At 34.5% G+C, this 23,607-nt stretch overlaps 1 long non-coding RNA gene and 1 pseudogene across 5 annotated transcripts; both read left to right on the top strand.

The window, feature by feature from the left end:
* Positions 1-88: 88 nt before the first annotated feature.
* On the top strand, positions 89-4,939 carry LOC108960063. 5 transcript variants are annotated; one of them, XR_005551218.1, is made up of 3 exons: positions 89-811; positions 1,558-1,648; positions 3,173-4,939. It is a non-coding gene; the product is annotated as an uncharacterized LOC108960063 (long non-coding RNA). The 5 variants fall into 5 exon arrangements; XR_005551221.1 differs by lacking the exon at positions 89-811 and adding an exon at positions 825-1,247; XR_005551219.1 differs by lacking the exon at positions 89-811 and having other exon boundaries at positions 825-1,648; positions 3,173-4,279; positions 4,578-4,939.
* Positions 4,940-13,243: 8,304 nt separating this feature from the next.
* LOC104446524 lies at positions 13,244-23,591 on the top strand (annotated as a pseudogene).
* The last annotated feature ends 16 nt before the right edge of the window (positions 23,592-23,607 follow it).

Here is a 23,607-nt window from a genome sequence, read left to right as displayed (position 1 = left end):
TACTCCCATAATATAGGGTATAAAGTTTTCTAAATGAGGTGGTGCCATAGCCTAAGGAGTTGTTCTTTTTTACATAGAAACGAGGAGTGAATGACGGTGATGTGAGTGGAAATCTAGAGATGACTTAGTTGCAAGTAAACTATTCCAAGCTGGTATTAGTTGAATAAAGGGATTTTCCTTTTTTATAGGCGCAAGGGATTCTTATCAACTTCTTGACCAAGTCATTGCCTTGGGAGATTTTTTCCATAGCCTGGCCGACGGTCATATACCAACCACAAGTGTACCATACTCCCATATTGCCTTCTCATTGCCCTTTGAACACCAATTAAAGTTTCCATGAAAATAAAGGACATGAATTGGGGGGATGCCATTTATGCTAGGTAGATTAGATATTTTGGATGCAGAAATGTTTGATGCCTATTTGGAGTTCGCAGGTTTAGCCCCTGCAGAATACCATCTAAATGTCATCAGGCTTCTAAAAGATCTTCTTAGATTTCTGATGGTGACTCTCATAATTTAATTTTATTGCTGGCTCCTCTTCTTTTACTGATTGAGTGTTCTTTTATTGACTGAGCGTGCCCTACAAGGAGAGATTTAGTATTTCTTGAGGTTTTATTTATCTTCTTCTCATTACAGAAGGGCATTTTGTCACGTCATTTTGATTAATCAAGCTTCCTGGTGGTACTTTAACTTTTGAATAGGATATATCTCAGGCTGTGCTGTGTACTTGTATGACAATCTGGTTGAGAGGGACAGAGGGAGGAATTGGGGAAAGCAAAGAGACTAGGAGGGTAAAGGGAGCTACTTCCAAGTATGTTAAGATCCTATGACTTAATCTTTTGGTAATTCAAATTTGTAAGAGCTTAGGATTAAATGCCCAGCCTTGGTAGTTACTGTCTATTCTCACTGGAAAGCTTTAGAGAGGAGAATTTTTTTTTTTTTTTTTTTGCAGAAAAATCTGAATGCTTCACTCGTCATATCATCTTATGGATATGGAGAATGTTGTGAGTGCTCTATGGTACTTGAGGCCAACCCGTCGATGGTTTCTATTAAGATCCCAAGTTGTAAATACTAGTACACTTGTAATCCTCACCTGAGAAAGCTTTTGTGCATCCAATCCACCTTGAGTTTCCATAGTTGAACAACAAAATTTGTTTTTTGATTCAGATATTGGATTGGAGCCCGCCAACAAGATATAGATTCCCTCACTTTAGATGAACTACTAGCCCAAAGAAATCCTCTATCAAGTGACCGAGATCCCTCTCCGTTATTTTGTACAATTATGACTTTTGCCTCACTTCACAAATTTTGATTAACATTTTGTCGGTTAATGTGTGTGCTCTATCTTTCCTCTTCCTCTGTTAATTTTATTGGGAACATGTTATTCACTCACTCTCTCTCTCTCTCTCTCTCTCTCTCTCTCTCTCTCTCTCTCTCTCTCTCTCTCTCTCTCTCTCTCTCTGTGTTCTTTTTTGTTTATAATGAACTCACTTTCTTTGCACATTTCTGTGTGTGTCATCAATACTGGCTCTTCTTAATCATTCTAATCTACTCCAGGTAAATGTATAAATGATTCTGCTAGCGTCCTGATGGCAAGGTTGTTGTCTTAGGACTTGAAGCCAGTACAGTTTTACTGCATGGTGTCGAAGTAAGTTTTCTATGTTGATACTTGAACGCTACCCTCATTACTTCTCAACTATAAATTCCTCCTGCAATAGTCCTTTATCATCAGAACATGTTCCTCTTATCTCACTTGGGAAAGATTCTGAATTGCTCAAAATCTGCATGATGTAATGCAAATAACAAACTTGCTGAACAAACATTCAGCTATTAATAGAGATGGCAATCCATTTATTGGTCACGTCTGTCAATGTCAAGTTAACAATGGATTGCTAGATAGGTCAATCTGAGGATAACTCTATTCGAACATGACCATTTTATTGAAAAGTTCAACACAACAAATTACAAGAGATGAATGACCCGTTTAACTAATTAGATTGAATTGAATGGGTCATTCCTATCCTAACATGACCGACATGGCATATGTACAAGATGCATATTTTCATCAATGTCAAATTAGTTTGAAAAGAAACTAGTTGTAAGCTTACAAAATCCTAGGTTTACATGAAATGTTATATTTATATGGTGTGATTGTATTGTAATATGTAACCACTATGGAAACAAAATTCATGTATGATTATCATTAGAGAACTTAATGAACTAAGTGTAAACAGGTCGTGATAGGTCAGGTTGTTAATCAAGTTGGCATTATTGTTTAGATAGATAGATTACATCAGTCAATTTGTGTTTTGCGGTTCAAATTTTGAACCCGGAACAATATATGTTTATTAATTGTGTCAACTGTTAAGTAGGCAGCCACAATTTTGATATGACATGATAATCTCTTAGGGTCACCCTTAGTTGTCACATGGAAATATGAGTCATGAATCAAAAATTAAATCTATGGATTGTGGATCATGAATTTCATCTAATGGAATCATAAAATCTGATATAATGTTTGAGATTGGTATTCCATAACAGATGTAAATTAATTGTAAAGTATGGTGTTACTTTTATTGTTAGGTAATAACTAATGATGAAGATACTTCAAAGTTGACCAATGTTATTATTTCCAGGTGTGAGATATTTTCACAAATTATTTTTCTTTTGTCAAATAAGTACCCATTTGACTGCAAGGACTACAAATTATTTTTTCTTTTATCAAATAAGTAAACATTTGACTGCAAGGACACAGATCATGTACATAGTATTGTAATTGGATTCCCATTCATAAAATTTAGTATAAGACAATCAAACCATCCACTAGGCATGATGCAGCCAACAAAATCATGCAACCTGACTATCTAGTTTTTAGGGAAGATTGACTTTGAAACTCAAACAAGGATCATGATTCTTCTTGGAGTTTAATCACTAAAATTATCAAGTAGGATTTAGTATTATTAGGATTTTACAAAGTTCCTTTTTTTCTGTTTTTTTTTTTTTTTTTTAAGCATTAGTAGGATCTTATGTATTTGCCAATAATGTTTCTTGTTTAGAGGTTTCCTATTTCCACTAGGAGTAGAACTTTTGGAGAGTCTACAAATATAGTTGTAATTTTTACTTTTCAATAGAGTTGATAATTTATTGAACTTGGCAAGTCTTTTCTTTGCAGGTTGTGTTATGCATTCATCTTTGGTGTGATGCTTAAGAAACCGTAGGTGTGTTGCTTAGGCAATTTTGTGTGTCACCTAAATATTTATTCTTTATTGTGGGACTCGGCCCTACATCAAAGCCATGAATATTTTTGATGTTACATTGTTTGATGCATGAGTTAGAAAATGAATCAAGGAAATTGATTGACTCATATCTAATTAGTGAAATCAGCAGTGAATTACTTTAATCACATATCAAATAGAATTAATATGCTCATTTAATAGATTTGTATACTTTAGGAGTTGAATCTTATTGATGTGCTCAATTGCATTCTCGTGTTGGACAAAATTTTTACTTGGCCATTGATGTTGTCCTCAATAATTGAAACTATTTCAATTGTCAACAACAGATTATGGCATAGTGTTTACTGGGTCCAGCTCATTGTGACAATCTGTGGTCTAAGTGGATGGTGTCATATTGAAGCATTCGTCTGTGAGATGCTCATTTTCATCAAAATTAATAGCTTCTTTCAATTGTTAGTAAATTTGTTCTGTTCAGTCAAATTAGGAAGGTAATAATTTAGGTGACTCTTAAATGATAGGATTTGTGTGTGCCTCAATTATGCTTGTGGGCAGAAAAGTTTGTAAATAACTGGTTATGATTTTATCAAGCTATAGCTACTTTGTCATGAGTAGAATGGCTGAGTACATGGCTGAGGCTGCTGCAATTCTGTTTCTGTGAGATTTCTACCAGTCTATTACTAATCATCCACTTCATGGATTGCGGTCAATCAATATAGATGGATCCGACATATGATTCGAATCCAATATAGCACCTATGGGTACATAAGAATTGCTGAGAAGAGAATTTGTTTGTACATAATGAATGTTACTTACCAAAGTAGCTATCTTGATGGAACTATGGATATGTGTGGGTGGTGCTTTTGATATGCTAGTGCCTGTAGCAGTTATGCACACTGTGGTATAATCATTCTAACATGGTATAAATATTAAGCAGAATGGAAAACTGCTAAGAAGCTTGACGTCACATATGGCAACAATGGTGTCTCAACTGAGAGGAGGATGCCCAAGTGAATAGAGTATGGCATCTTTCAACTTAAAAGTTGGTACGACTTCATGATCTTTATTACCAATAGCAGATGTCTTATGGCTCGCACCTTTCATAATGCTTCGTTTGCAATTAAGTAGTTATCTTAGTGTGGTGTTCTTAGATTCTTCTTTTTCAAACATAGAATCTTGTTTCATAGTCCAACAGCTTTAGTATGGGTTTATAGAAGATTTTTTGAAAGCGTATGTTTGGTGTCATTTGTAACTTGTTGCTTGGTTTGGCTCCTTAGGTTCAATCTCATTATTTTTCATCTTTCTATTTTCCAACTAGAAAGTAATCATTTATTTGTTTTATAGAATGCTTCTGGTAACTCTTTGGCATTTGAAGATCGCACTAAGTTCCAAGAGTTCCTCAAACACTTGGACTAGTACCCAGAGGTGCTGGTTTAACTGACAATGTTCAAGATTCATTTGTAGAGTTCTCAAATTCTTCAAAGCAATGTTTGCATATCCTTTGCAATGGAGATAAAGATGGGGTTTTGTGCTTCAATATATTTGGTGTCTTTCCAATTGGAAATATCACAAGCATCATGTCTGTTCAAATCAAATATTTAGCTATGTGGTCTATCAGATTTAGTCAATGAGTCCTTTCCTTGTTCTCGCTTCTCATACAGCAATTTTTTCTGAATAAAGGGATTTGATGGTAGAGTGACAGCAAATCAGTATTGCCTGGAAAGAAATGGGATGGTTAAGTAAACAACTATCCTAGGCGAGGTTGTGCTTGTAAAATTTATAGATTTTTATGCCATTTCCTAGCCTAGATTTCACTTTTGTTGGTCACTTCAGAGATGATACCTCCAACTTCGATATTGACCGATTATCTGAAGCTTTTTGTTGTTTGCACTAGGGTTGGCCTGCCTTGCATACTTCCTGCTCCACTCCAGACAATTGGGTTTCTACTCTGTTCTAGGAAGATTGAGAGAAATATGAAGATCTTCCCCTTTCTAGCAAGTGTAATCAAGGCCAAGGACATTGCAAAAGCCTTAGTCTAGCATCATACGAAAATTTACTTGAAGGGCCAAGATTTTTGGCAAACTTTTGTGCAATATGATGTCGTAAAAATGAGTGTGAAAAAATGCACATTGCAAGTACAAACTTAAAGCGAGATTTACATAACTAATTAGCATGCATATAATGAATTATCAATATGATAAAGTTAAATATGTAAAGGCATGGCATTGCCTTTTGGTTATCAAACAATATTGTGTCGAATTCAATAAAATTGTGTTTATGGTTACTAAAGGTCAACTTGATTACATCAAACTGATGATACGCAAAGTATATATTGATAGGCCAAATATGTTAGTATCACAACAGTTAACATGGTAAATATACCTAATACTATGCTGTTAGAGTGATATATATTATGTTCATGTTCGATGCCTCTTAGGTTAGATGCATTTTAGGCGAAGTGCTCTAACTTACGAGCTACAGCTGATTAGCTTTAGAGAATAATGCAGTTAAGCTCTTGAATTAATGTGATAATTCAGCACTTATAAAATAATGTAAATCAATACTATAAAAAGAAGTGCTCAGGAAATGCACGGGCACTTTTTTTAATTTTTAACACTCCACAATTTCAAGTGTCAATAGTTTAATTTGGATTGTCGGTTTATAAATGGCATTGATAATTCTTTTGGCTTGCATTGTCACAACACAAGTGGATATCAAAATAAAGCTTATTTCCATTAAACATACAAATTGCTTCAAAATAAAGCATTTCTTAAACATACAAATTGCTTCACATCTTGCAAAAATTGAATAACAATATTAATATGGTTAGATATATTATATATTTTGAGTGATTAGTAAAACCTATTGAACATATTTATAAATATAGTTATCCCTCATTATTTAATAGGAATAGATCTATATAAAATAAATTGTTGGATGAGAATAATATGTCAAGGTGTATTTTGGGTGGTAAGTAAAACCTATTAGCTACCCCTCATTATTTAAGAGAAACCGCATAAATGTATGTTGAAGTATTATTTAAAATATAATTTAATCTAAATCAACTGACACTGCACATATTAGTTCCATTCAATAATATAAATATATAAATTAACACGCATTACAAATTATAGGGGTTGAAGGAAGAGTAATGAGCCTAGTCACTCATTCATAATAAGAAATGGACAAAAACTTGGTAGAGAAGAGCGGTAGCCTCAAGTAAAGGAAGGACCCGTGGGGCCCATCCACTGGGTGTGGGGGTAAAAATAAAATTATCATATGCTATCTAATTATAAATATGCGGGCGGATGATAAAAACAGGTGAAGTTCCTCAACTTTCTCTTTTCTTTTTATACAATTCTAATTACTTAAAAATCCTCAAATTTTAGGTTTAATCTTATTTTGATCTCGACTTTTTTTTGTGTCAGAAAAGAAACCCCTCAACTGCAAACCCAATGCCATATCAACCCTCAATTTTTTTGTCTAAAATCTTTTTTCCAAATTTTATATCCAAACCCTATGTGTTCCGAATAACAACAAAAACCTTGAGGACAAGGTCAAGAGTGAGCAATTTCCATCTTGACAAGGAGCAATCTCAGCATTCAGAGACTGGAATTTACAGCCAAAGAAGTCAAGAAAATCTTTTTTTTTTTGGTGGGAGGGTCAGTCAAGAAAGCAGAGGATTCTTGCCCAAGTGGGATGGGCGATTTTTCAACATGCAATAATCGCCAAAAGAGAGCGAGAGAGAGTTATGGTTGGCAAAGGAGAACTTTTATAAAGAAAAACTGAGAAAAGGGAGAAAGGAAAAGAAGAACAGAGGTGGTGAAAAGGAAAAATCAATAGAGAGAGAATTGTCAGCGTGAGGAAGGGATAAAAAGCAAAAAGTAGCAATTTCACCGAAAGTTTGTCTAATCTACTTTCGTAACATGCCCGTTTCCTCCGAGTTCACTTTTCCCATTGCTCTTTAATTTCCAAGAATTTTACTCCTCACAATTGAATTTCTCCATCATTTCAATTCAACACTATTTAAGAGTTGAACAACTTTTGTTCAAAGTTGGAACCAAGGTAAGAAAACTATTTTATCTTAGAGAAAAGAGCGTGCAAAGTTGGAGACTTTGCAAAAGTCACAATTGACAATTATTTTCACGGGCAATTCTCCCGGGGAAATTATTTTTTATATAAAAATGACTTTCAAGCAATTATTCAAAGTTATCTACAACTTTAGGGATGATTGGTTCTTGATTTCACTTGGATTGAGGATAAGACCAAACAGTTCTGGGGTGGGGAATTAGAGCCAACCGACTGGTATAATTGAATGAAATCGATCACTTAGCAAAAAAGATAAAAAAAAAAAATTAATTTTTTTAAAAAAAATCTAGAATTATTACTATTTCAGAGTTTAAAAATATTTTTTATGAAAAAATTTGGTTTGAGGAATTGAGAATCGAATAAAAATCATGATTCCATTTTTATGAAATCAAAACTAGATCAATACTCTTGAAATCAGATCAAATCGGCCAAAATCAAATTTCACGGCACCACAATGCCCTTTACTTCCACTGCTTAGCAACATCAAAATCGAATTTCACGATTCAAATTTCATATAATTTTTGAATTTGTGCTATAATTTTGAAAACCACTTCAACTAAACAAATAAACGACTTAAATCCTTATCAGGTATTGTGAATCAAAATAAATTTGACGAGATCCCGTAACGTGCCCTTAAAACCCTCTTTCTCTTCGCCTTCTTTTTCTTCTTTCCCTGTCTTCCTCTTCTTTTCCCCTTCTTTTCGTTTCAGTCGCAGTGGGTGCTCTCCGTTTTCCCTTTCAATCTCTCCTTTTTCTTTTTTTTTTCTTTTTTTTTAAAGCCCACTTTTTTACCAAGTCAAGAAAAATGGCAAAATATTAGAGCAATCGCTGAACTAAACCAAGAAAAAACATTTGCCAAGAAAAATTGTAAATTTTGATTTTTTAATTTGGCTTTGGGTTTATGACAAAAAAAAAAAGTTTTGGGTTAATTAAGAAATTATGAAACAAAAAAAAATTGACTAAATGAAGTCAATAACTTGACGTCCAAGAGTTCCTCGCATGTTTGGACTGGTATCCGGAGATGTTGGTTTAACTGACAATGGTCAAGATTCATATGTAGAGCTCTTAAATTCTTTGAAACAATGTTTCACTATCCTTTGCAGTGGAGATAAGAGATGAGCTAGAGTTGCTTAGCTTTAGAGAACAATGCAATTGAGCTCTTGAATTTAAAGCGATAATTTAGCACTTGTAAAGTATCGCAAATTAATACTATATATATAAAAGAGATCGTGAAATGCACGAGCACTCATTTGTTTTTTTGTTTCTTTCACACTCCTCAATTTCAAGTAGTGACCTTTTAGTTTGAATTGTTGGTATATAAATAGCATTGATAATTCTTTTAGCTTGCATTGTCACAAGCGGATATTAGAATAAGCTTCTTTTTATTGTTAAATGAAGTATTTAATGCATTGGATTTTACATTCACTCAATTCTTGGTGCAAATTCAATGTTTGAAGTGATAACGTTCCTAGTTAGCAATTTTATCTCTTGTATCTAATTTAAGATATTGTTGATATTGTTATTGTATTTTCTTTGCTTGCCTTAAGCATCCTCAATCATCCCTAATTTAGAGCTCTTGTAATATCTTTATATATAATCTATACAAGAGAGATCAAAAGACAATATACAAAATTACGATTTCTTCATGGTATCAGAGCTACTGAAATTCAATGGCTCCTCTCTCTTCTCCGAAAATTAAGAATCTCGCTCCCATGCACTCCGTATTGTGGTGCGACAATATCTTTGCCATTGCTCTAACTCGAAACCAGTTTTTCATAGTCGCACTAAACACATTGAAATAGATTATCATTATGTTCGTGAATTGGTGGGTCCCCAATTACTTGACATCCGTTACATCAACACCTGTGATCAAATCACAGACATCTTCACCAAGACAATGCTTCACTTGTGAGAGGGTGACAACGTTCATAGTTAGCAATCTTATCTCTTGTATCTAATTTAAGATATTGTTGATATTGTTTCCATATCTTCTCTATTTGCCTTAAGCATCCTCAATTATCCCTAATTTAGGGCTCTTGTAATATCTTTATATATAGTCTATACAAGAGAGATCAAAAGACAATATACAAAAACTACGATTTCTTCATGAAGAGCTTTGTTTTATCGAGTAACTACATAAAAAAAAAAAAGCATTAAATGGTATGTAAATGGATGGACTCAATATTAAACATGCAAATTACTTCACATCTTGCATCAACCAAGTTGAATAACAATGTTAATATGCCTAACTATATTTTGAGTGGTAAGTAAAATCTATATAATACATTTATAAAAGATAGCTACATTTCATTGTCCAAGAGTAATAGATTATTTTGAATAAGGATAAGATGCATTTGGGTGGTAAGTAAAACTTATTTAACATTTTCATTAACATAGCTACCCCTCGTTACTTAAGAGGTGCCACATGCATTTATGTTTAAGTATTGTATAAAGTTTTTTTTTTTTAATCTAAAATGAGCTAAGGCCAAACATTTCAGCTCCATTCAACAATATAAATGTTTGAATTAACACATACAACAATTTATAGTGTTTAAGGAAGATTACAATGGCTAAACGAAACCAAGCAAAAACATTGGCCGGAAAAATTTTGAAAATTTTGATTTGTCAATTTGGCTTTGGGTTGATAAAAAATTTGTGAAATCAATAGATTTGATTAAATAATTAATCGGTAACTTCACAATTGATTAGCGAGAGGAGTGGGAGGCTCAGCCATCCATTCGAAATAAGAAATGGACGAAAAGCAAGAACTAGTGGGACCCATCCATCGATAGAGGTGGAGAAAGAAAATTATCACAAGCTGTCTAATTACAAGATTCTAAAAACCGGTGAAGCTCCTTGACTTTCGCTTACCTCTTTCTATATGCTCCTTTCTATTTTAAAGATAACCTAAAGATCCACAAAATTTAGGTTTGATTTTAATTTTTTCTCGAACTTTTTTTACAAGATCTAAAAAAACTCCTCAACTTTAAGTCCAATGATATTTTAGTTAACTCCCAATTTTTCGGTCTAAAAAATCCTCAATTTCCAAACTGTATATCCAATGAACCTTGAATGACGACGGGTACTTTGAGGACGAGATCAAGAGAGCAGTTTCCATTTGAACGAGGGCAATCTCGGTATTTAGGGACCGAAATTCATGGCCAGAGAAGAAAAGGAAATATAGGCTTAAAAAAAGCAGACGATCCTCACCCCACTGAGGTGGGCGATTTTTCCGCATGCAATCATTGCCAAAGAGAGCTCAAAAAAGAAAAAGGACTAAGCTTTTCTTCACGGTGAAGAAAGACAGATACAGAGAGAGGGTTATGGTCAGCAAAAGAGAGAGCTTTTATAAAAATTTAAAAATCTGAGAAAGTGGTGCGCAAAAGAAAAGAAAGAAAAGAAGAACAAAGGAGGTGAAAAGGAAAAAATGAAGAAAGAGAGAGCAATTGCTCGGGCACATGTGAGGAAACGATTGAGAGCAAAAGGTTGCAATTTCACCGAAAGTTCGTTTAATCTAGTTTTGTAATATCTACTTTTCCTTAAAGTTCACTTTTCTTGTGCAATGAAACTTCCACTAGTTGAAGGCGACGACCATAAATGCATGTTTAGTGGTCCTATCAATGAATGAGCAAAAGGTTGCAATTTCACCGGAAATTTGTTTAATCTAGTTTTGTAATATTTACGTTTCCTTAAAGTTCACTTTTCCATCAGTTGAAGGCGACGACCATAAATGCATATTTAGTGGTCCTGTCAATGAATTACTATTTTATATCTAGTTCAGCAAGTTTGAATTATTGGCGCATACTTTGGATTAGATAAATCAAACCAATATATATAAATAAAGCAAAAAGGCATTTTTACTTATTTATGAAATTTGAAGGGGAAATTTAAACGGGAGCAAAAAAATAAATTTTTCTCATTGTGTTATGGTATTGAATGAATACACACACACACACACACACACACACATTTATACATGTTGATAATTTTTTATGATCCTCAACACATGTTGATAATAAGTTATTGTTAATAATACAACATTTCAATACTAAAATGAATTTTATTGGTTTGACTATATAATATATATCAGGTCAAAGTAAGAGGGGTAAATTTCTTAGTGTACTTAAGAGCTTAAATATATTTAATGAAAAACACATTTTTCTGATGAAAAATAAATTAACAAAAGAAAGAGGAAAGTTCGATGGTGCAGGTGGTGGACTCAGTGTGCCCTCTTCATAATCCCGACGCTTTATATGTTTTCATTTTCTTCTACGAATCCATGTCACAAGCACGTGAGGCAAGCAGTGACAGCAAGGGAAAGATCAAGGATTTGGAGAAGAAAGAAATGTGCAAAGGAACTAGAAAGAGTTGTCACGGAGTTGAATAGTCTATTGGAAAAAGAAATTTGACAAAAGGAAAGACAAAATACACGGGACATTTGGTGTGTTCAAAGTGATCTCCACCTTAAAAGACATGGAGTAAGGGTTAGAGAATTATTTACCTTCATACTAATTTTTATTTGTTGACATCTAAATTTTGGCGACTCAATTATTTATTTATAAAAAAATTAGAGATTAATTTTTAAGCCATAAAAAAAAAAAATAATAATAATTGCATAGCACATAATTTTAGATGTATCATTATTTTCTTATAAGGAATTGCGATTTGATATATTCAGTAAATCTTTCAATATTCAAGTGATATACACACTAAGAGATATATTTCGTAGAAAATTGAAAGATTTTGAGGGAATATTTCAGGTGGGATATATATTTGGTGTTAACCTTTGGTACCAAATCTTGCAATTGTCGATGGGCATGGAAAGGAAATAAAATAAAATCGTGGAGATTGCGTCTTGGCCGTGCGAAATGCGATCAAAAAAAAGAAAGAAATTTTGCTTCTTCCAATGCCCTATTTCGTTGCCTATAAAAGGGGTTGATCCGCACGGATGAAGGTGGTACAATTCGTGAAAAGAGAGGAAGACAATTCGCCAAAAAAAAAAAAAAAAAAAAAAAAAAAAGTAAGAAATCTCTCTCTCGTTCACTAAAGGGGGGAAGAAGCCAAAACAATTAGTCACTTTCTTTTCTTCTGACAAGCTTCAGAAGAAAAGAAAGGACAGGGCAGCAAGAGAAAAAATTTTTGGCTTCGCCCACGACATCTTCTTTCCGCCCACCTGCTTCCGCCCCTCCGCCCACGACAGTTGCCGCCCTCCGCCCGACTGCTGCCGCCCCTCCGCCCATCGCCAGAGCTACGAGCCTCTGTCGCCGCGCCCTGCCCGTCACCGACGCCTGCTGCCGCTGACTCCCTCCTTCCGGCGATCTGCGAACGCCGACGCTGCAGCAACCCGCCGCCGACTCCCTCCTTCCGGCGACCTGCCCACCTCTGCAGCCGCCCGTTGCCACCGGAGCTCCGAACGCCCGCGAGCACCACCGCGACCTGCAGCGCCCGACGCCCGCGCCTCTGGCCGCCCGCTGCCGCGCCTTTTCCCTCCCGTCGACGCCAGCAACCTGCAGCGACCGTCGCAGCAACCCGCGTCTCCGCCCGACGCCGACGACCTACCGCCACTCCCGGGCTCACGACGAGTCGCGCCTCCGTTCGACCTGCTGCTGGTCCTCCTGCAGCAACCCACGTCTCCGACCCGCCCGTCGCAACGTCTCCGCTCGCTCGTCGCTGCACCATAAAGCCGTCGCTCCACTCCCTGGGCAGCAAGCGAGCTGCGACCAACTCGGCTGCTTTCCCTGTCCCGGTGACGACGTTGCTGCTGGCCCGAGTCTCTGTACCTTTGCTGATCTCTACCGATCCAGTTGCCACTCCTTGGATTGAGACGACGAGCTGCTGATCTCGTTGTCCAGACCGAGCCAAGTCGCGTCCCTTCATCGCGGCACACTTGCTGCTCCTACCGTGCCGGTGAGTCCGCTGCAAAGCCCTCGTCGTCTTGAGTTCATCGACCCGACGCCGGCCTGCTGCTGCTCTGCCCGCCACAGCCCAACCCCCACGTAAATTTGCGAATCCAGGCGCCGGTCCGTTTAGAAAAATAAAAATCCAATCAAGGTAATTTTCTTAAATCAAGTTTCGTTATTATGGCTTAAATTGGAACATTGGGAATGTTGATTATATGAATATTTTAGGCATTATCCGTGGGGTATTGTTACCCAAAAATCATCTTTTTTTAATTATATTGATTTTTTTTTAATTATATTGATTTTTTTGTATTTTAACTTTTAAATTATTATAATTATTAATTTAATTCATAAGATTTCGGATTAAATTTTTAATTATTTTGAACTTTCTTACGTATTGTAATGTTTAGGGTTAAAATAATCGTTAATTTAATTCGTAAGATAATAGATTATTTTTTCAATTATTTTATTTTTTCATTTGATGAATATCTTGAGTGGTTTAGATATAATGCTTATTTGGAGATTACTTGTCTTGGAAAATACCCAAAAAAATAAAATAATTGATTGCTTTGCGCGTTTATTTCTTTTAGTGCAATTTATATGATTATTTAATAATGAATTAGCATTCGTGTAATCATCCCATTGCATGATAGTGATTTAGGTTAAAACGAATTTAGAGCCTGCAAAAATATTTTTAAAAATAAAAAGAATGGTATCAAAAGGGCATTTTTCTCTAATTTGTAGGAGTAAATTCATTGCTTTTGCATCGAAACTTTCTCACATGTTATTTTCTTCTTGAGGAGGATCGCCTTGGATTCTCCTGTCCACTGAAATTTCCCCCCACATGAAGGCAATGACTATAAATGCATTTCCTCCCACATGAAGGCAATGACTATAAATGCATGGTCGGTGGTCTGGGTCAACGAATTACTAATTCATACAAGTTTGAATTATTGGCGTGAGCCAACTGATTAATTAGATAAATCAAACCAATAAAGAAATATATATACATAATAAAGTAAGAACAAAACTAAATGGCATTTTGATTAATTTATGAGATTTGAAGAAGAAATTAAGGCAAAATTAGAGCGAAAAGGAAATTATTCTCATTGTGCTTAGACACAAAATAAATATATATAGCATGTTGATAATTTTTTATGATCTTTGACACGTGTTAACCCTTGAAATGAAATTTATCAGTTCAACAATATAATATTTCACATGCTTAAAGTGTGAGGAATTAAATTTCTAAATGGGATCAAGAGCTTAAAAATATTCAATAAAAATACCATTTCTGGTCGAGGATAACTCAACACTTCAACTGTGCAAGTAGTGGCCTAGGTTTAAGGAAGACTCATCCCAAGTCTCTCTCCACTTTACATGAACCCAACAAATCCATTGTTATATGGGTATCAAAATTTTACAAGACCTTTTCTATTAAAATGTTACTTCAATCAACTCCCGTTTAACGTCATAGGTTCACAACACCTTACTTTCACGGTTTAACAAATTCAAAATCGAATTTCGCAATATAAATTTCATATAATTTTTGAATTTGTACTCTAATTTCGAAAATTATCCCAATTAGACGATCAAATAGCTTTAACTTTTACCGGGCACTGCAAATGGAAGTAAATCTACGGGGAGATCTACACGCAGAACCCACTCTCTTTTCATCTCATTTTTTTCTTCTTTTCCCTTTCTTTTCGTTTCTCTCCTGATGCATGCTCTCCCTTTTCCCTTTATCTCTTAAAACCCCTCAAATTTTAGATTCCGTCTTAATTTTATCCCGAACTTTTTCTTTATCTTAGAAAACCCTTAATTTTAGAATCAATGCTAAATCAGTCCCCAATTTTTTTGCCTTAAAAATTTTCAAACTTTATATTTAGTTTCAAAGGCAAGAACCTCAAGGACGAGGAATCTCGACATGAGAGAAATCTCGGCAGTCGGGACCGGAATTTACGGCCAAAGAAGAGGAGAAAATCTGGGCAGAAAAAAAAAAATAGCAGCGGATTCTCGGGGTGGGACGGGGATTTTTCTTCACGGCTAAGAAAGAGAAATACTTTTTCCAAAAGTAAAATAAAAAAAGAAAAGAAAGAGAAATACAGAGAGCAGGCTATGGCCTGCAAAAGAGAGAACTTCAATAAAGACAAACTGGGAAGTGGTCGACAAAAGTAAAGAAAGAAAAAGAAGGACAGAGGAGGCAGGTTCTCGTGGAGGAGGAGAAATGAAAAGAATGAAAAGACCTCGCGCGTGCCCAAACAATTCTCTCTCTTTCTCTCTCTGTCTTTTCCCTTTCTTTTCGTTTCTGTCGTTGGTGCGTGCCCCCTCTTTTCCTTTTTATATCTCTTCTTTGCCCTTTTTCTGAAAGCCCACTTTTTGACCAAGTCAAGAAGATGGGCAAAATATTAAAGCAATCGCTAAACTAAACCAAAAAAAAAAAAAAAATTTGCCCCTTAAAATTGTAAATATTGATTTATTAATTTGGCTTTGGATTAATTAAGAAATTATGAAATTAATAAATTTGACTAAATGAAATCAATAAGTTGATATCTAAAAAAATTAATTTTTAATTTGATAATTATATAGAGAAAAGAGTGATAGACTCAGCCACCCATTTAAAATAAGAAATGGACAGAAAAACTTGGTAAAGATGAGGGCAGTCTTAAGTTAAGCAAGGACTGGTGGGACCCAGCCACGGGGCAAAAGGACGGAAAGAAAATTAAATGCTATCTAATTACCTTACCTCTTTTATATAAAGACCTAGTTTTCACTCCTTTTTTTATATAAGACTCTCAAATTTTAAATCCAATTTTAATTCTACCCCAAAATTTTTTATCTAAAAAGAAATCTTCAACTTTGGATTCAATCCTAAAAAAATTCACTATATCCTTACCTAATATTATGATCTAAATGAATGAGATGATGTAAAACTGTTATCCAATGCCATAAAAATACCTACACGCGTCTTTCATAGTTCGTTAATGTTCTAGGACGAAGGAAAAAGGTTCTGATTGCGGGGCTTGCATTCATGCCAAAAGTATTATTTTTTCACAAAAAGAAATAAGATTTAGGTAGTAGGCCTCATCTATTTTCTCTTCTTCCCATATCTAAGGCTAGCCGTGAGGTTTCGTTTTTGTGACCCATTTTATTGGATTGGACCGGCTGCGGTCCCTAGTTCAAAAATTAGGAATTAGTTCTTTCTCAAATTCTGGATGGATGGACTTGAAATTGTGCATTCTAATTTACAGTATCATAATAGCAATTCTCTTTTATTTTTGGTTTTATTTTTTTCATTCCTGTGCACCGAAACTTGCTCACATGTTATCTTCTTCCCAGGTAGGATTGCCTTGGATTCTCCACTGCATTGAAACTTCCACCACACGAAGGCAATGCGTGAATTTTATTGGTGCATGCCAACCGATTGGATTAGATAAATCAAAACAATAAAGAAATATATGTATGATAAAGAGAAGCATAAGATAAAAGGCATTTTTATTTATTTATGAGATTTGAAGAAGAAATTAAGGTTCAACAAAAAAGAAGGAGAAATTAAGGCTGAACCAGAGCCAAAAAGACATTCTTCTCATTACGCTCGGGTACAAAATAAATAAATAAATATATATATAACAATTTGATAATATTATGATCATCGACACACATAAATAACATAATTTTTTAGAATAAGTGACTGTTATAATACAACATTTCAGCATTAAAATGAAGTTTATCTGTTTGACAGTACAATACTTAAAAGGCTCAAAGTAAGGAGGCTAAATTCCATATGGGATTACGTTAAAAAAAAAAATTCCTAAGTGGAATCAAGAGCTGAAATATAATTAACAAAAATACCTTCTCTTATGGAAAATAAATGAACAAAAGAAAAGGACAGTTCAATGGTGCAAGCAATGGACTAAGCAGGGGACTCTTCACTTCTCCTGACGCTTTGATATTTTCATCTGTTCCGAGCACTCGTTCGGAAAATATTGAACCAGACGAATCTCCATCCCCCCCAACCCCAAACTCAAAACCCTTTCCATCTTCTTCCACAAACCCATGCCACAGTCTTGTCATAAGTCTCTCTACACTTCTCATCTTCCGAACAAATCCACCGCTTCATGTGTATTGAAATTTAACAGACCACAATAGAAGAGGCAAGAAGGCATTTCCTGTTTTCTGAGGGGCATTCTGGTTTTTTTTTCTCCATTAGGGCTTGAAAGCTGAACTCCATGGCAGAGTCAGAGGCCGAAATGCGTCGTCCCATTAAGAAGAGGAAAATTAATGCGAGTAGAAATGCAGAGGATGTTGATACTGGTGCATCTGGTTCGATGACTGTGCTGACAGAAATTAATTTCATTGGATCTAGTTCGTCTCCGACAGAAACTAACAATAATGCATCTAGTTCTTCAACGGTGTCGGCTGGAAACTGTTATGAGGTATTCTTAAGCTTTAGAGGCCCAGATACTCGACATGGCTTCACTGATCACCTCTACAATGGGCTCCTTGATGTCGGAATTAATGCTTTTAGAGACGATGATGAGCTTTGCCAAGGCGAGGACATCAAATCCAGAGCTTATGGCAGCCATCACGAACAGTAAGATCCTAATCCCCATTTTCTCCAAGAATTATGGTACAAGCAGTTGGTGTCTGGATGAGCTAGTTCAAATAATGGAGTGCAAGAATAATAATGGACAAATAGTGTTGCCTATATTCTACAAAGTGAAACCAGCTGAAGTGCGATATCAAACCGGGAGGTTTGGACAGGCATTTCATGAGCGTGAGAATCGTTTGCGTGAGAGGTCTTCTTTCGACCCAACAACTTTGGAGAAATGGAAGAAAGCACTTGATGAAGTCAGCACCTTGAAAGGATATGAAGCCGATGGGTAAAATTTCTCACCAAAACATTCTCTACTTTCTTTTGATATGTATGTGCATTTACTGATTGTTTTGATTCTCACGTGCTTCATTTACGTTCTTTATATATGGATATTGATATTGTGAGATGTTGCTGGTAGTAAGATCCTGTGATGCATGAATTCTATAAGTTATTCTTTTTTTTTTTAGTTTTTTGCTTTAATGATATTGACCAATCTAATTATAAACTTTGTTGTTATGATCCCATTCAATAATAAGATTTTTTGAATGGATTTTGACTCTTATATCCAAAGATTTTGTAATATTGTGCCATTTTTTTTTATGTTTATAGTGTACATCACGTTAATCTTTGTTACAAACTTTTCTAATTACATATTTATTTGAGATTAATGGTACAACCTATTGGTGAATTTTTATTTAAAGCTCATAACATCATAGCGTCCAAGCTTTGCCATAATTCTTTATCTTCCCAAGTCACATTTATTAAATCATTGATATCGTTGATTGGTTGCTATTATTTTATTTTTAGAAAAGAAATGTTTCATTGGTTATATAAGATGATTAAAAAAATGATTATTTTTATTATATGTCTGTTTAAATAATTTTCAAAGCATTTCCTATCTTCAACAAGTAATTTCTATCTCATGCACATGCATCTATTGAAGCGATATTCTTATTTTGGGTAAAAAGTATTCTTCTACTTCCCTATAAACTCAATATTAGATCAAATCATCGAACATAGATACTCAAAAAGAAAATAAAGTACAACCTATTATCATCCTTAGAGGCAATGAATACTGATAAGTGCACCAATCTAGAATGATACTAGATTCACAACACTCGTAGAAACTTACAAGCCCGTAGAATTGCACAAACAAGAAGAATCACTTCAATTGCATTCAAGTAGTTCACAATATCACAATCTGAACAACTTTTCGGATTGGTTTTACGAGACTTGAAATCATCTTGCATCAAAAGTTATGACTTGTTTATTGATTGATGGTTAACTCTCATCTTGGGCTGGCTTATTGGATTTTTGCTTATTCAAACGCTCTAGAGAATCTTCAAAGTCATGTTCACATCATCCCTAGTATCTTTAATAGATAACCAGTTTAAAATTTGGTTCAAATCCAAAACTATATACCATATTTAAAATTTATAAGTGATATCCTCAAGATTTTCCTAGCTTGATAAATTATGTTAGAGTAACAGTGGAATGGGGCACGCCATGTGAAGCAACCACCATCATTTCCCACTTTAGACTTAGCATATATGATAACATATGGAGGTATGACAGCAACGACTTTTAAAGCTTTTCAATCTATCCCCAAATTTATTGTGTCCTCTATAAATAAAACAATATAATATTATTGTTGCCACATATTTCAACTCTTGTCACGTTTGACAGGTATGAAGGAAAGTTGGTGAAGTCGATTGTCCGAAAAGTGTTGAATGAATTGAAGAAAAAGTTTGAGTTGGTCATTTCTGAGAATTTGGTCGGAATTGATGATCATGTGAAGAAGGTTATGGAGTTTGTGTGTAATAAATCTGATGACACCCTATTTGTTGGCATCCACGGAATGGGAGGCATTGGCAAGACTACCCTTGCTAAAGCCATCTACAACAAGTTCTCCAATGAATTTGAGCATCGTAGCTTCATTGCTGATATAAGGGAATCGTGGAAGCGTAATGGTAGACATTACTTACAGAATCAGTTAATCTATGATATATTGAAGCTAAAAAATGAAACTCATAATGAGGATGAAGGGACTAAACTCATATCCACCAATTTTAAAGGTAAAAAGGTCCTCGTTCTTCTTGATGACGTGGACAACGTCGTTCAGTTGAAGTGTTTGGTTGGTAATCGTGATTGGTTTGCTTCGGGAAGTAGGATCATTATTACCACCAGAAACAAGAGGATTCTTGAAGAAGTTAGGGTGGACTACACTTATGACCATAAGGAAATGGATAATGATCAATCTTTAATTCTATTTAGCAAACATGCGTTTCGAATGGACTCTCCTCCTAGGGAATTTAAGGACCTCACTCAAGAAGTTGTATCCATCGCTGGAGGGCTTCCCTTATCCATTGAGGTTTTTGGTTCATTATTGTGTGGAAAAGAGCCAAACACAATGGAGAGATACGATAAATAAGTTAAAAAATATCCCTAATATGGAAGTGCAAGAAAGGTTAAGAATAAGCTACAACGCACTAGACGATGTACAAAAACAAATATTTTTGGATATAGCTTGCTTTTTCATTGGCATCGACAAGAGAATCGCATCCTACATGTGGGAGGCTTGTGACTTTTTCCCGGGGGAAGGAATTGAAGCATTGAAATTCATGTCATTAATAAAAGTTGGAAATGATCATAAACTCGGAATGCATGACCAATTGAGAGATCTTGGTAGGGAAATAGTTCGCAAGGAAAACCAACGGCAGCCTCAATACCGTAGCAGGTTATGGGACTCCAAGGAAGCTCTAAAGTGCTAAAGGACAATAAGGTAACCATTTTGTTTCTTTTGCTCACTCAGTCCATGTTCTACTGTTAGAGTAATGTTGGTCCTCTACTCTCTGCTTGCTCTAGTGAACAGAGAACCTTCTACTATTATTGCCCTCGAATGTTTCATTGAAGAGATTAGAAAGTAGGGAGGTTGCTTTCTCTTAGTAAGTATTGTAGTGTTATCTGAGATTTTACTTAAAGTGTATATTACGAAATTATCTCCAAGGATGAGATATTTTCAAATCTTTTAGATACTTAACAGGGGTATTCTATATTGGAAAGATCTTGAATTTCTATGATTGCTTCATTTATGTCTTCAACATACGCAGTAAATAACTTGACTATGCTACTGTAAACCATAAGTACTCAGGATATATAAGTCAAAGAATTATAATCTCTAGATATTTAAATTAATACAATAGGACTAACGATGCCCACGTTTCTCATGAAATTTTAGTCATTATTGCATAATGGAGAATGGAAGGGATACTCATTTTATGTGATATTACGTTAGGAATCCCATTTACCAATACTCATAGTATAAGGACTGATTTAAAACTTGCCGAATAAGATAGGAACATAAATTCCTTTTATGTATAATGTAGATGAGTGTGTATATATGTGTAGATATAACATCAAGCGTATGCAATGACCATTAAAAAGAGAAATGTTTTACTTTTTCTACATAAGAAGTCCAAGAATAAATACTCTAAACTTCTATTTTTTATAATTAAGTATGTGAGTGTATTTTAATTTGTGAAATTAATCATAATTTTGACGCTCCTACTTTTAATCCATCATTTGGTTTGACTCAAGTTGTTGCTAAAAAGACTAGCACTTATTTGCAATCTCAACGTGGGACCGATGTATAATCTCAAGAGCCAATTCAATATTAACAAATTCAAAACCAATGTCTATTTATTATGTCTTTCGTACTACATGATTAAATAAACTAAACTAACCAAAAGAAAATGAATATGATGTATATTTTATATACAAATAAAATGGTATTGCTAAATATTACAACTAAAAAGGTACATTTTTATATAATTATTTCAGTAATTTTGCACGACTCCAATTCTTTCTTCATCCATGGTACCATCATAAAAGGAAGCCCATCCTTTTGCATATGAATTGAAAAAACATTACCTTTCAAACTCATCCTTTTACTCACCGGCCATCAATTCTGCCTATTCTCACTTAATATTGCCCCGCGTCATCCTACATAGCTCATTGTGCGAACATGCCCAATGAACCACGTTAACCATGACCACAAATGACTTCTTTCTTTACAAAAAGCCAACAATGTTATAAGAAAGATTATAAACAAAGTTTGTTAACAAGATTATAAAATAAAACAACTCATTTTTATTGGTGTGGGTTGACATCGCTCACTGTATACGTTAGCACAGGGAGCAATGTAGGGTACCCATGGCGATTTAACGATGATAATGAATGAAATTTGTAATAGGTGTAAGTTTTGTTCTATGATTAAATAGTTGGGCTATTTTTATTACATTTGAAAGGTTATATTATTTTTGTCGTAGATATTGAAGGTTGGGCTTTATAGACGTCTGAAAGGTTTTGTTACTTTTGTTGCCAGTACAAATGGTTGGGCTTATTTTTTAGATTTGGCCGGTACAAAGGATAGGGTATCTTGATATTTTGAGAGGGAAGTTCATGGGGAAATGACTAATGTGAGTAGATTACTTCTGTTGAAGATTTCTTCCTTTTATTATTGTTGTTGTGTGTGTGTGTGTTTTTTTTTTTAATATATATATATTATATAGTTACTCTTCTCTTGGATTCCTTTTAGGTGTTGAGATCTAATTCCTTCCCAAATTATTATGTCGTTCATCTATGAGTATCCATGAAATCTTGCACAACATTGGGAATTACAATAACAAAATTTCTGGTTCGGAACAACTGACATGTGGAAATCCACGAGTTTTCTGTATTACTTATTGACTTCTTATGCATAAGTGATTTTTTTGTTTTTTTGGTTGTGAAAGCATACTGCACATTTGGTTCTCAGAAATAAATATTTTATTTCCAATCTATTCCGAGGAAGCAATTATTCCTTTATTTTGTGCAATTCCTGGAAGGCCAAGGAAACGCTATTCCATGTAGGCTTATAGCCAAGGAGTAGCTTCAATTTTCACGTTTCTAAAAATGCTTTGCACTTTCCACAGTTAAGTTTTTTTAATATATATCAAAGTTATTACGGTATGTTTATTATATTTATTATACTTGAGTAACTCATTTATTTATGATTATGATTATATCAAATTGTAATATATAGTTCAACTAAAATCTATGATGAAATAATAAGTTTTAGAGATTATTAATATAACTAATAATTTATTTATGATTAGAAAATAATTAATTAAGAATATTTCAAGTTACTACTAGTAAAATAATAAGTACATAATATATTAATATAACTATTATCACAATATTCAGTTTCTTGCAATTAGTTATTACTTCAATGAAAAACAAGAGTATATGTCATTTTTTCACCTAATCGCGTAAGTAGCACAGTTGAGTAACTTACGCAAAATTGATATGAAATATACAAAGAGAAAATATATATTTCTGTTAAAATTGATCAAATAAACTAATGATTTTGCACATTGCAATTTGATTAAATTCCGCACATGCACGCATGTCTCAACTAGTATGGTAATGAAGCTAATAGTACCAGAAAGAAGAAGATTACAAGTGTTGAAGTTTTTACTCTATACGAGCCATTACATCATAATTTTTTTTAAGATCCGGATGCGTATGGCCAAATTTCAAAATGGAAGTCGACATCCTTCACTTTGTGAGCCTTTATAATTGTAGTTTATTGGCATAAAAAGAAAATCATGTCTTCACATTGCTGGTCTCTTGAACACATTAATACACATCAATAGCATTATGAACAAATGATATTCGATGACTTTAGTTGGATATAGTACTAATGAACATTGATTCTTGCTTATAGGGAACGGAAAGGATTGAGGCG

The sequence above is a fragment of the Eucalyptus grandis genome, chromosome 5 (genome assembly GCF_016545825.1).
Source record: "Eucalyptus grandis isolate ANBG69807.140 chromosome 5, ASM1654582v1, whole genome shotgun sequence".
Lineage (NCBI taxonomy): Eukaryota > Viridiplantae > Streptophyta > Magnoliopsida > Myrtales > Myrtaceae > Eucalyptus > Eucalyptus grandis.
This window is presented reverse-complemented; position numbering and strand designations above follow the sequence as displayed.